We start from the raw sequence: 14195 nt of genomic DNA on the forward strand, positions 1-14195 counted from the left end.
AACTAATGTTTACTTTGAACTAATATCTGAAGCATCCATTCACCCAGTTTCATAAAGAATAGATGTTTCATGATTTGTAATATTTTAAATGCCACGACTAGTCTTATTATCTTCTTGAAAACCATTAGAACTTTCACTTTTCTGTGGTATTTCAAAGTTTGATATTCCAATCCCAACACTAGCCATATAAAAATGTAACAGCAAACTATACCTTGTGCATAAAACCTTTGTCTGTATCTTATATATAAAAGGTACAGTAAATTTCCATGAGGTTTGCCCATTGAATTCAACGTGACCAACCTCTATGTTTCTTCTGCCAACACGGCCACACCTTCTGAGGGTTCACCAACACTCCAAGCACGTTATCCCAATGTTCTGGCACCAGGGTTTAGATTTTGAGCAACGATGTGCTATCTTTTCTATTCATCTTTCCTTAAGATGAGCTGACTGGCTTTTTGCCAGTATTTTGGACTCACTGCTTTAGTTTTCTTTATGATTGACTTTTCTTTCCACCTTACTTTATCTAAACCTCTTACAACATTTCCATCTTCATTTTTTTTCCCTACCCCTCTGTCATCATCCTATTCATTACCCTTCTCTATCTTTTTAAATTATATGTGTATGAGTCTGCTACTTCTGAAGTGATCTGGGCAGGACTCAGGCTGTGTTAAAGTAGCCTTGCTCCCTTGAATTTTTTTTGAGTATGAGGTATGAAAATCCTAATTAAAATATCATATACTATCAAATTGCTTCTTAATATGTACATAATATGTAAATAGTACACATAACAGCTTCTCTAACGATCATAAATATAATTACAATTGATATAAACTCTGTTGTGTATTTGCTTATAAGTAGTAAGGCTACAGGTGGGGCAAAGATTTTACTTGTGTTACTACATAAGCTTGGGGCTTTGCTTATGGCATATTCTAATGAAAATTATATTTTTGGTCACTTTTTGGAGGAGGAAAGGGTTAAAAGGTCATAGTGAGGGGAAAACTAGAGAAAGCAAGAAGTCCCTTCATTACTTTGTTGTTCATGTTTTCCACCATTTCTGGCTGCATAGACTAGTTTCCTTAGACCATGACCTGTAAAGCATTTAACTTTAAGCATATAAAGCAGGATTAATCACATGCTTAAAATTAACATGTTTTGGTTCCTTATTGAACCAAGCCCTATGACCCTCTGATTGACTACACTGGATTAAAATATAATTTAATTTCATATTTCCAAAGATAGGTTGTGCAAATCAGGCTCCTCAAATTGCATTTTCTGATACTTGTTTTTTTAGCATGTTTGTCACTTTAAATACAGTGACTGAGGAAGGAAATTAGCAGATGAGGCTGAAACAGTTAAAAAGAAACACAGTACGGGTTTATTACCTTTGCTAGCTTATCATGAAGCTACTTGTAGAAAAGAATTTCTCATCCACAATGTATACTACCACATATGCATGTGTTTATACATATTTTATAGTCACTGAATTTCTCTTGTGCTGTTTTAATTCAGTTTTCAAGACATGCAAGACAAACAGATACAAACAAGACATTGTTTGTAGAATGGAAAGTTTGATTGCTTTCCAAAGTTTTCTAACAGTTGACCTGAAATGTGTCAAAGCAAATTCCATCCCTTTTGTTTCTATCCAGCTGTCCCAATTTCCTAATTTCACGGGGTCCCCCAGTTGCCATGTCTTTAAAGTTTATTTGTTCTCTGTGATTTTTTTTCCTTTCCAGTGATTAATCTAGCACTCAAACTGAGAATGATTTTGCATTTGGCTGTAATTTATTCTAGCTAAGAATTTACATGCTCAGGAAGGAACATCATATTCTACAACTGAAGCATGTGGAGATCAATATGATCACATCTTTGGCATTGTGTACTGCAGCAGATAACTAATCACCATACTGCTCAATGCTCCTGCAGTGTAACTAACTGTAATGGGAACATGTTGTACACTGAATAGTGTGAGACCTTATGTGACAAAAAGATTGTATAGTCCAGATTTTGAAATCTTGAAGATTTTAAATGTTACACATCCTTTCTAACAAATACAGTGTAATTTACCATTGTTATTTTTTCCATACAATCACAAGAAACCAAGCGATGGTTATACCAAGTATCAAGCCAAAAGTCATTCACTTTTATTCCTTTTCATCTTTTTACAGTCATCAGCTTTGGCTTAAGGCAGTGTCATTGTAATAAACATTGCTAAATGTCTTTTCAAAAATCTGGATTGCTCTTAGATTTTTTTTATTTTTTTTAAATGAAGGGGAATGGGTGATGGAGAAGTGGTAAAGAATATGTGCATCAGCCACCAGGTGTTTCTTTTTACATCAAAACTCAGGCTTTGATACATTTCCTTTTGAGGCATTTTGTTTATTTACAAGCCTAAGTAGGACACTAACAGGCAAACCCTTTTCTTCACAGCAATCTTCAGGCTTGGCACATGGATGACAAGGCAAATGTTCCCCAGGAACAGAACTTGCATTCAGCCCAATTCACAAGCTACAATAGCAAGTCTCAGGGCTGCGGGACAGCTGCCAGAACAGGGGGCTCTGAAATGGCCAATGCACTCAAGCAGTGCCTTGCTGTTACATCCCCCTCTCTACTGAATCTAAAGAGCTGCTGAAGAGCCACACTTTCTGACACATAACTTTTGAGATCCTGTCCAACCACATGAGGCCCCAGAAAGTTTTTCTTCCTGGCACTTGGAGCTATGCTAATCAGGAAATTTGGCACAGGGAGAGGAGCAGAAGGAGTCCCACTTCATAAAACAAACTAAGTGAACACCAGGGAAAACTTCCTAAGCAGGAAAGTCTCCAACTTGCAAAGAAAAGTTTAGGTTTTTTTTAAGCAGGTAATACAGGAAAAGGGAGAAAAAAATGCTATGTATCAGTTCAAAACTCTGTGAAATATTCAGCCAGTATTTTGATGAGCATCATGTCGAAAAGGAGACTGTTGCGTTCTTCACTTTGCGATAGCAGCGGTGCATGTGGCTGTCCTATTACCTTGGTTGTCTGATGCAGAATTCAAAGCCATTAATCTATCTTTAATAACTCCAAAAAGGTTATTGACATTAGTGATTCACTACACGACCGATACCAGCACATTTAATGAAGAAGAGGAATTGTTTTAAGAAACAGACAGACTTTCATGATGGCTCATAACTCCTGTTTGACGTAGACATAAACATGCCACAAGCTCTAAGCTTTAAATTTTAAGACTTTCCTGTTTCTAAAGCCATGTCTACAGAGTGATATGTAGAGATACCTGATCTAGCTTCAAATGCAGTTATTAGACAGCTTGACAAGACAAAAGTTCAAAGCCTAAATTCTTTGGTTGATCCTAAATCTTGAGGACGAGTAGTTGTTTTCTCTTTGGTTGTTTGCATCTCTGTCATTTCTGGAAACCTAGACGGCAATATTTACAACTGAAATCACAAGTTCAACAGAAGCAAATATTGTAAGCATAGAATTTTTTTGAGCATAAATTACCCTTTAGTGTCAACAAACTTTCCATTATTCAACTGTAAGCTATGTGATTTATTCTTTTCGGACCTCATATGCAGACCAAAGCATAAAATACAGTGTCCTTAATGTGAAGAAGAAAGAACTTCCCCCGCTCTGGTAGCAATGACGTTGTTTGCGAGCTTTTCAACAACAATCATTGCACTATTGGTCATGCGCCTTGAAAAGAAAGAGAGATTAGTGTTTGTCTTTGCCTTCTGAACACCCTTAAAAGCCAGTTTGGCACATATGCAGCTAATATCTACTGTCTTTCATTTCTACAACATTTTGTTTTAATATCATCAACCACCACTGTGGAATCATCATTGCAACACATTCTTTACCATTTTTATAAGTCACAACTGTTTTGTGCAAAAGGTTAAGCTTGACACTTGTAGACACCTTATTTGTAAGAAGGGAAAACACACTGAAGACATTACCACCTCCTCTAATCCACTGACATTCCTGGGCCCCTCTCCTGTATCCCCTTTCTTTTTCACACTCCTCTTTCTTCTTTTTTCAGTTCAGATTTTGGAGAGAATAAAAAAGAAAATTTTCCATACTTGGACATTAACAAATCCTTGTTAACACCTCACACCTCTTCACTTTCCACTGCTGCTTTTTCCAGCTAAGCTAAATGTCAGTGGGTACTCCTCCCTCCCCTTACTGGATATGACTGCACTCTCACCAGATACGCACTCTTACAGATATGCCTCACTGCACTCTTTTCTGATTGCTTTAAGAATAGTCCCTGGCTCAAATATGACTGATTGCCAAGCTCTTTGAAATAATCAGTCATCATTCCTGCCAAGCACTGTCTTCTCAGGGCCATTGTATTTCTTTGATCAAATGGTCACTCTAACCATCCGATTCTTTCTGCAGCCTTTCCTTATGGCCCCACTAACAAGGTGAACTGCACAGCAACTCCCAGAGCTCTCTCTGTAACCTCACATAGTCTGCATTCCAGTTTCTTCATCTGACTTCAAGAAATCTCTTTCTTTAAGCCTAGCTAGCTCCTAGCTGACAAACGAGCCTGATAAGCAAGCACATTGACAGACAGACTTTTTTCACAGTTTGATTTGCATTTGGGGAAGAGAAAAACTAATCTCTTTTTGTCAAAGACCGCGTTTTCATTAAAGAAGTTTTCCAAGTCATCGTACAGGGAGACAGTCTATTGGTGCATGTCTACATATATGACACTCCAAAGGACAGAAAACAGAAAAATACTTACTGCTTTTGTTACCTCTAATATATTTTGAGCCTCTGGAAAAAGCAAAGCTATACTCTAAAATAAAGCAGGGGATATAGCACATATAGTCTAGGAAATGATTCAGACCCAAGAGCAGAGACTGGGCAGGAAGTGATCTAACATGCTCACATTTTAATTGACCTGGCCATTCCAAGTCACCCAACCTGCCAATCTAATATCGCACAGGATGTCCTGCTACTTCCTAACACCCTAAGACAGAAATGCCTGTTCTTTTGCTGGTGTCAGATTCCCTTTTGCTGGTCCCTTCTGCTGCTATAACTGACATTTCTGACAAGCACTGTTCTAGACCAATCTCTTGCGAAATCCATCTGTCTTTTCCCCAAAGAACACTAAGTGCTTCCTGCTGCCACTCAGGGGAAAACACGGGAAGAACAATTTCTTCTCTCCTCCTCAGCTACATCAGTGCTAAAATGATTGAAACTCTGTTTCTACTCATATATGCTTTCAGTTTCCTGCGTATCTGGGTAGATATTAAAAATCACAATACTCCCAACTCTTTCTTGTCTTTCGATTCATCTTTGTCTTGCTGTCTACATTAAATTTAGGTACTCAGGCATCTTTAGACTCAAATAAAAGGAAAACCTTTATTAGTATCTAAGTCAACCATACGTCTTAACTAATTTGGTCTTTGAACTTCTTTGGAGGAGGGATTCTTCCCTGAGTTTCCTAAAGTGTTTTAGAATGCCAACTGATGTCAGCAACTGGAAAACAAATAATTAACTTCTTTGCTATGTTACTGTTGTTTCCATGGGGGTACCAGGAGGTTTGTGTTCAGTAGGGAAAGAGCCACATCCTTTTAGCACAACCAAAATCCAGAAGCTGGACTACTAACTGCATCGCCTGCCTTTTAAATCAATATCCTCTATGATTTTAGAGAGAGCACATTGCTCTTCAAATACAATGCTACCATCTAGCCCTCCCATTACCTTTCACTCAGAGTAAAAGTAAACTATTTCTTGACACCTGACTACTGTGAAGATGCATTATTAATAGAGCTTGCTACACTGCACACCAGCTTCCTGCTCTGCAGTGCACAGAGCCATGCTCTGTTATATATTGTTTCATACTTAGAAACCCAGTAGAAAGATAACCCACTGAAATGTACGTGTGTGCAATATAGTCAAAGAAGTTCAGTGTAAACATAGATAGACAGAAATATTAAGCATCCTGAAAAGGCTGAGGTAAGATTCCCAAACCACACAGGACATTTTATTCATGTAAATACTTTATTATTATTATTATTATTTATGACATGCAAATTCCCATTGGTATCTGTAAAACTGATTTCATACAGAGTTTCTAGCTGTGGATCAGATTCCTAAAACATCAGCAGAGAAGGAAGCAAAAACAATCTAATGAGCTTTGGCACATCTGTGCCCTTCCTTTTTTTTTTTTTCTTCCTAACAAAGAAGTAAAAGGTCAGTCTTGCTTGAATAAGGAATGTAGAATAGCTCCAACTGCACCAAGACAGCATAAAAATGACCATCAGAAAACACTCAAGAGATACATCTGAAAACTACAGTCATCTCGACAGAACATTTTCCATCTATCAAAACATACTTTATTGCCCCACTTTTGAAGCTACTATACTACAGAGCACTGAGAGGTAGCTTTGTTTCTATACTGAAAAAAATATACATTTCCTGTTGCCCTGTTTACCATTATTTCCTCATACAGATCTCCATGGTGCCTACAAGAAGAACATTTTAAAATATACAGTAGGTCAATTCATGGAATAGTTGATGGCTGGCTTCTGTTATGACCTTAGTTTTCTCTTGTGATCTATCACTCAGGAAACAAAAGGTCCCAATAGGCCTCAAACATTAGGTATTCTATTGCCCTATTGGAACAGCTGTATTCAGATACAGATCAGCGACATGAATTGGGTCATCTTCATGTGTTCACCCATTGCATTGCTCTACATGTGTAAAAATGCCAAACGTCAGCTGACATGTTCAGCTTGTCCTGCTCTGTGCCATGTTTTTGTACATTCCTACTGACAATCAGAGCATGCAAACAAAATGGCTCCCAAAAGATTTTTTTAAACTAATCTTTGTCTGACAGCAATGAGACTGGTTCAATGAATGAAGTACAAGGATGGCAGCAGCTTTACCAAAGATGAACAGATGTGTGCAATAATCACACTGCTATGAAGGGGGTTGTGTGAGCTGAAAAATGCTTAGGCTTGCATTTGTTCCCCTTTTGAGTTCATTTTTTAGTTTTGATGTACAAATTAGCATAAAAACTCTAAGTAAAGCCCTCTAGAAAACCTAGCTATCACAATGCTCGACAAACCTTGACTGTGACATAGTACAGTTTAGTTTATGCAAGCAGAGCAAAGCTCAGAATCATCTAAAAATTACTTATTCCAGGGTCTCCACAGAAACAGAGCTGTACTGTACCAGTGAAGACTAATTTCCATAAGAAGCATAGGTGAGATGAGTACTTTCAAGTGGTCCTATTTCACAAGATGTCAGCTTTTGCACAACAGTGCGCAACAAAAATTTTGTCCTGCAAAAGACATGAACAAAGGGAGCTTGGCTGCATACTCAAAACTAAAGCTCCTCCAATAGCCTGTAATAAGAAGATACTCAGTTACAGAACAAAACATGTCTGTCCTAAAATGACTCCACTTTTGATTCCTTGGTGAACAACTCTGAGCTTGAAATGTATGCTAATGAAATATGTAAAGGTATCATGGATGTCCCATTATCCAAAGAAATGCAGAATAAATGAATGCATGTTCTCAAAAGATGGGGCCAGTGCTTTTGGGTAGTCATACTTTGAGCAAGTACCCGTCAGGGGGCATTTGCAATTTCATATTTGATGATGCCCTGCAGTGTTTCATTAGTTCTGTTCACTTAATTATGTCTTGTCTAAATGATAGTTTTAATTTTTTATAGAACCAGATTCTGTTCAAAGAAGGCAGTCATGCAATACTAGAGGCATACGGCTTTATAGCTCCAAGCAGCCGTTAAAGGGAGTGGAATCCCCCCGGACCTCAGGAGAGATTTCAGTGGGCACAAGCGCAATGAAATGTTATCAATTTTGCATTACTTTTATGCAGAACAGGTGTCACATTGTAAAATACTCCTACAGGTGCTGAAAGGAGATAAACCACAGAGACAACTACTTCATTTTGGAGCAATTGTATTAGGCAGTATAGATACAGCTTTGCCTCAGCTTGTAGGTTTTTGTTTCTTTAGTTTTTTTCCCCCCTCCCCTCAGTGTTACTGTGTTACTGGTAACTCCCTGGAGGAAAAAAAATATATATAATTTTTTTTTTAATTTTTTTTAGGGTTAACTCTTTCCCTATTTATTTATCTGGGTCTGTTATCTGTCAGCAAAGGTCCACAATTACAAACCATAACCCAACCAGAAGATACGGCTTAAAGAAATAGGGCTTTGTGATCATACTCTTCAAATGCTCTCTATATCATTTTTTCCTCAACTGAAAACAGTTGGGTTGGGTTGGGAGTGTCAAGTTTTTACTATGTGCTCAAACAAAAACGAAGGTCTCTCTGGTGGTTCACAAAACATTTTTCCCCCATAAGAGGATGAAAATTAAAATCTGAAGAGCCCAGATGCACAAGTCAAAATTCCAGTCCCACTAGATGATCATTTTTTAACACTGATTTCAGAGAAGACAAAGTTTTACATGGAATTTATAAAGCTCCAGCTTGTCCACCTTCCTCCATAACGCTTGCCATGGAACTTCTCAGAGGAATTCTTGCCACGATCATCATTCAGTCAAGTACCCATGGATTGCAAGGGCAAAGAAAGAAAACGGATATTCAGTGAACCTCCATGGGGTACACAATTCAGAGACGTTAATAAGCACAGGAGTGTTGAAACCACCACCAGACCTATTTCTCCACCATCCTCAACAACCAGTGCTCTCTCTATGGACTGCAGCCACTCCTCCTGTATCATTTGCCAGGAATGGGAGAACTGGTCTCTGACAGTGCTCTAGTGGGAAAGGAGCATTTGACCAAAAACAGTGCCTGTCCTGGAGCTCTCTCAGGAAACCTCCCAACCACAAAGACAAGCACAGGCATGAAAAACTGTTCAGCCTGTAAGACAAGTTTTTTTCACTTTGTCTCAATCAAGTGCTCCACTAATGGAACTCTGACCAACAAACTCAGTAGGATAAGGCTGTCCTTTCAAAGAAATTCATATGCTTCAAGGCTTAAATCCAAACTGTAACAGTTGTTAACATTAATTTGGGTATGGCAGTAACCAGTTCAACAGAATACTCACCCAGAAATTGGATTATCTCTATCTACATATTTCCTTCACAACTTTTTTGGGGGGAATTCATATTCTATAATTTTTGCACTTTTTTCCCCTTTTTTTAAGGAAAAAACACTTCCTCTTAATTTTAAAATAAATACTATGCATTTTGTAGCTTTCTACTTTAATGCTTTTTGCTCCTGAGATGGACTTTAAAAGTCATTTGTATTCAGTTGCTTTTTGTAATGAGTATGCACAGTTTGGTTAGCTTATTGCTATAACACCAAGTAATGGTATTTAACAAATGTCATCCTCTCTCTCTCTGCACTGTACGTATCAGCATTTCCTAAGCTCACCTTTTCCTATTGGGACAGGGCATGAAGGACCTCTTGATTAAAATAAACAAACAAAAATATCTGGGTTTTGTTATTTTAAGTAAAAGGCTGTGGGTGCGCAGAATTATTTGCATGTGGGTGTTGTTTGTTTGTTTTGTTTTTACAAGGTTTTGACATAAAACCTTTTTTCAGCTGGGAAAATCTAAGCTGGGGAATCTCTCAAAACGAGCAAAAAATTAGTACTGAAGAAGTGCTCTAGTGTCTAAATAATATTGCCCCTAAATCTCCACTCCTCTGTTCAGACTCCTCTGCAAATAACCTTCTGTGCATGCCTGCAACAAGTGAAAAGGTTGGTACGCTGCAGAAATGCTACTTGTGAAGAACAGCTGTCATAGCCTTGCTCTCAAGTCATCCCTGGTTGCTTGACTTTCAGAAAGCATTACAAAAATCTTAGAACCAGCTTCAAAAGTGCAGTCACTGCACTGCACAGCTGACAATTCCTGCTCTGGCTTTTTTTTTACATTAAAGAACCAGAATAAAAAAAAGTGTTGCGGTTGAAAGAAAAAAAAAAACCCACACTGACACTTAGGTAGTTACATTTAGCAGCTTTTCAAGGCTTTGATTACCTGTCACCTGCCTGATTTATGGTTAAACACTCCCAGCCAAAAGCAGGCCCTGGGAAGATATTATCCCTGCATGAACAGCAAGGGGGACTGATCATAATGCAGTATCTCGACCTGTACCTCCGAAACTTAAATAGTCTTCCTTAATACACTGAGAACCATAAAAATCTGTCCTGATCGTTTCTAAAGACTTTTAGCCAACTCAGATTTTTGTTTTACTAGGATTGCCAAGATTTGGATATGCAGTGAGAGAAAAGGAATTACAAGTAAATGCTAGAAAAAGCATTAGAAAAAAGTTAAGCATGTTATTACAAGCAGCTGAATAGCTACAAAGATATAGAGCTACTAAAACTTGATGGAAAATGATCTTAAGACTTAATTTTCAAGGCAGCAAGGGGTCAAACTAACGCAGATAATAGGGAAAAAAACTGATCCAGAAGTACAGTGGTGACAATGGAGAGATTGATCAAGTTCCAAGGGAAAGATGAGACTACTGCACAGGTCAGGGAATAGAGAAAGAGACAAATAGCTGAAATGTCAGCTAAAGCATGAATTGGGATCTCATCAGCTATTCTGCAATAACTGCCCCAGTGGAAAGTTTTTGTCCCCTGTAGCAATTGTAAAACAACTTGCCTGTCCTTCAACAAGGAGCAATTTACTTACATTTGCTACAGGCATATAAGAAAGGCATACAGACAGCTGCCACGATACAACTGATATGCTGCCAATTCACACCTGGTCTACCATATAATAATCTATTTAAATAGCCACAGCCTTCCTTTGCAACATATTGTTCATCTTCACTATCATAAGCAAAGCAGAAAATTCTAACAATACCAACAGCTGCCCTCAGACTTAGGATCGAAAAGAGGCTAGACAGGATAACCACTGTTTCAGTAGTTTGGAGCAAAACACATTGATTGAGAATAGAGTACGATTTTTTACACAGTCAGTTCTGACTCTCATTCACCTTTCTACTGCTATCTGAAAGTCTTTTTCCCCTTTCCTCACCGATAACCTGGCTTGGAATATTCAGCATGCTCCAGCCAACCAGCAGGGAATAGTGGCCAGCCAGGGGCTGGAGAAGAACATCACTCTCCTCCTTCTTGGACAGCTTTGCACAGGGTCCTGCCATGGATTCAGCTGTAGCTGGGCCAGTAGCATTCAGAAATTCCTTTAGCAAGTACCATTAGTTATTTTTCTTCCTTATTTTTTTTTTTCTTCTTCACACAAACAGTGTCACAGATATGGCTTCCAGTAGAATTGAGCGTGAGGCATCAGAAGCACTCCTCACAATGTATTTGTTCCCAAACTGCTTAGGAATAAAAGTACCTAAAACTACGCTCTCATATAAGTATACAGTCCCACTCTCAACCCCTGAAAATCAGGGAAAGTTCCCAAATATCCTCTATGTAGTTATAAGGCTAGGTGGCTATATTTTATATAATGATTGATCACGTCAGTGACAGGAGAAATCTGGAATCTTACTTTAATTGTAACTCATGAAAATGATGTAAGTCACATACAGGGAATAATAAACAGATTTTAAGGTTCGGATCAATATGCCATGCTAGTCCTGGACACTCAGCAGATTACTCCAATTCACCAGATAGTTTTAACCAAGAGAAAAAGGAAAGTTCAAATTAAATTCTCAAAACTGATAGAGAAGAAGTAATTCTCTCTTGACCCCCGATATGAACATCTGAGGTATCAGCACTAGCACTTACCAATAAAATAGCAAACTCAGATCAGCAAAAGTCTAGTACCCTTCCTGTGCAGATGCTGCTATTCCAGAAGTTATTTCCCTGGACTATGGGATGAAAAAATAAATAAGGAAATGTGACCACTCTTACAGAGAACCACAGCTCCCCCCCCGCCGCACAATGCCAAAAGACTCTTCATCACAGCAAATTCTCATGTCACGCTTTTTTTTTTTTGAAGATATTTCAGTATTTCTGCATTTGAATTATATATATATATATATGCAATCCCACCAAACTATTGGATTACTAAAAATCAATTTACTATGGGATTACTTATACACCATACTATGTATCCAGTGACTGACTGCACATAGTGTGTGTGATGTCCTGACTTGAGTGAGCTCAGCTCAAAAGGCACCTGCACAAAGCTTTTCAAAGCAACTGCAATAAATTTTACTGGATGTGGCAAACCTTATAAAAATTAAATAATGTCATGCTTTATAAGCATTTCATTCAATGTGACTAAACACATGGATAGCATTGAGGATGATATTTAACTTTTTCCATGTGCAGATTTAATACCACACAAAAATTTGAGTCCCCTATTGCTAATTTTCCACCATGTGGTAACTATTTAGCTGGTTTTTAAAAGTTACTGAATTACAGAGTTGAATTACAGAGCACAGCAACTACCAGTGGGCGTTGGGTGTAAGCATGTCCCTCTGGCTTAGCACGGGGTCACATATACTGGCATTAAATCACAACAGTATTCCTAAGGCTGTACTGGTTAGGTTCACACAGGAATGAATGTGCTGGTTTCCAAAATCGTGTGCTTATGTACTTCTAAAAATAGAAAATATTAATGTCAGATTTGATTGATATGACTCCATCAGGTTCTTGTCATTTCAGCACACCTGTGACAATGACATACTGTACAGACTTACATACAGTGCTGGTGGAAAGCCCCGTTAGCCTACATACCTCAATTAAATCAAGTTAGACTCATTTATACAGCTGTGCAGGTCCAGATGTAAACTGAGAAGTGTCCACAAAAGTTGCGGTTAGAAGCATTCACAACATTAAAATCATGGAAAAAGTATGTTTTTCAGCTTCTCTCACAGGTTAGTTTAAAACCTTAATCTCTCATTTTGGAGAAAGAAGCACTTCTACAGACACACTGCAAGCCACCAGAGGATAAAGAAAAGCAATGATCACAAACACCAACGCTTTATTCCTTCACCAGCAGTGGCAATGATCACTTCTAATGAGTGAGTTCAAGATGATAAACATCTTTTGCCAAGTACAAAATCTTTTAAGATTTTTTTCTCTAGATTATGTACTAATGTACCATTTGAACATGTTCCTCATAAAAGCAACAAAAGATCCACCAAAGCTTATGCACCCCAAAATTGTCTACAAGTATACTGCATTACTACAAGCTTCACAGAGCATTATAGCAACTCTCGTAAACTAATTTAGGAAAAAGGAATTTACAGGGTTTATTGCTTTACTTAGTGTATCACTCGTGTAGTTTGAGATAACACTCCCCAAAACACAACAGATCATAACAGTAGTAGTACTGGTAAGAATGAACCAAACAAAGCCAAATTCCTAGCCTTGTGAGCACGAGGCTATTCTTTCCAGATGAGTCAGTGGTAACTAATGCAGCCTTAGCCAGGTTTCATTAATTCTCTGCTACTCGTTGTCTTGCAGTGTTGAGGGAAGACAAAGTTTCTCTCACAATTTCTCCTTACCAATGTTTGTAAAACACACACATAGTAGAAGACTGAGTAAAGGGCTAAGAATCCGTCACAATTATCTGCCATTGTTCTCACTCTGCACGTGCCACAGAATCACTGCACATACAGCAAAACCTACATAAGGTGGTTCCAACATTTCTGTCAAAACTCCCTGTATGATTAGTAGGAATAGCACAAGACAGGAATGGAAAGAAGCAGATCCTCCTAGAGAAAATGACAACCAAGATGAAAGATGGTAGAATTTAAAAGAAGAAATGAAGAAATTAGGTATGGGGGATACCCTGTGTCCTAAGCTGGTACTCTGACCCTTGAACCATGTCTCTGGTCTTGTATCAGTAACTCCCCATGCTCATTTTGTCAGGGAGCATTATGTATATCAACAGCCATTTGGCATGCTTTTCCCAAACATCTTTAGTTTTTATTGCACTTACATTTAATTGTATTTTAGCATAGCATTTTTGTTCACAAGAGAAACCTTGTAACAATCAAATTGTATGTAAACTATCAGAAGATTCAGACAGCATCAGTCCGGTCTTCCTCCTTTTCTGTGTTTGATACCAGACAAGCTGTACTTTCCCAGGCTAATCATTTTTTGGCATGAGGCAAATCCAAGACCATAGCATTTTTTAAATATTAATTAGATGTTACAACTAAAACTGTGTCGACAATCAGCAGTCCTTGCTCTTCTTTTGTTAATAATGCCAAGCTCCCAGGGGCTCATTAACAATCCTCATCTAGACAATCATTTAAGCATCATGCCTGATG

Source organism: Anser cygnoides, chromosome 4, assembly GCF_040182565.1.
Source record: "Anser cygnoides isolate HZ-2024a breed goose chromosome 4, Taihu_goose_T2T_genome, whole genome shotgun sequence".
Classification (NCBI taxonomy): domain Eukaryota; kingdom Metazoa; phylum Chordata; class Aves; order Anseriformes; family Anatidae; genus Anser; species Anser cygnoides.